The sequence below is a fragment of the Aphanomyces invadans genome (assembly GCF_000520115.1).
Source record: "Aphanomyces invadans strain NJM9701 unplaced genomic scaffold supercont1.23, whole genome shotgun sequence".
NCBI classification, from domain to species: Eukaryota; Oomycota; class Saprolegniomycetes; order Saprolegniales; family Verrucalvaceae; genus Aphanomyces; species Aphanomyces invadans.
In genome coordinates this window covers 70728-71804 of record NW_008580168.1, presented here as the reverse complement: position 1 = coordinate 71804, position 1077 = coordinate 70728, and positions in this window count along the sequence as shown.

Genomic DNA, 1077 nt, shown 5'->3' with positions numbered 1-1077 from the left:
ATTTTATCCAATAAAATCGATGTATGCATCATTTCTAGCCAATAAGAATGAAATGTCGCCAGTAATTTGGAAATAGTGTGATTTTCAAATGTCGCCAGTAATATGGAACAGAGGTAGTAATGGACGTCCAAAATCATCCTCATGAAATCAAAAATATTTTTAGCCTATCAATGACAATGTTCTCCACGTCCAAGCACATGACATGATACAACTCGGTCATGCTGTCGTCAATCAAAAACTAAACACGTTGTTTCTGATATACTTCGTTTACTTACTATTATCCAAATGGCTTTATGGTATTATCCTTAAATGATCAACCTAAGTGTGCATGAGGTCAAAGTAAGACTGCCTTCCCAGTTTTGGTGCCCGCTGTCGTTTACTGTGACGCCACTTCAATTATTACCAGCAACGTCTTGAACATCGCACCAGAGCGAAATTGTTTTCGTCTTACCACACCAAGAAGATAACTTCGCTCAATCATTAAGTTAAAACGTACATACTGCCTTCCTCATTGATCTGAGGTTCACTCACAACAACAGAATCTTCTGGCGCGTTGTTTTGAATGAACCAATGTAAGCCAACTTCGCGCAAAAGGATGTGAAAAACCGTAGACTTCTTCCACAAAATGCACTAACACCCCTCGTGATAACATGTTACATTGGCTTGCCAGCAGCGAAACGCTGCCCTGTAGTTTTTGTCCAAATTGTATGACTCGATCAGGAAGAATGAACAAATAATGTGAGAAGTAATGCATACATCAATAAAAAATACATAATAATATATGATTGTGTGAGACAATAAGACAGGTCTATTCACAGTGGTCGAATGCATCGACCGACCTTTTTTACAATTTGCATGTTTATGAATGAATTTTATCATAAAATATTGTTGTAATGCTCCGCGAATTCTTCTGAATACAATTTAGTTGATTACACTCCTTCAAACAGAATAAACTTTATGAAATGGTCAATCAAAGCCAGGAATGTTAGTCAATTTGCATTCTAAATAGTTATAGTCTCCGACAATTGATAAAGTACTCGCAAGAGTCTATTCGTTCGTAGTGTCGTACTAACCTTG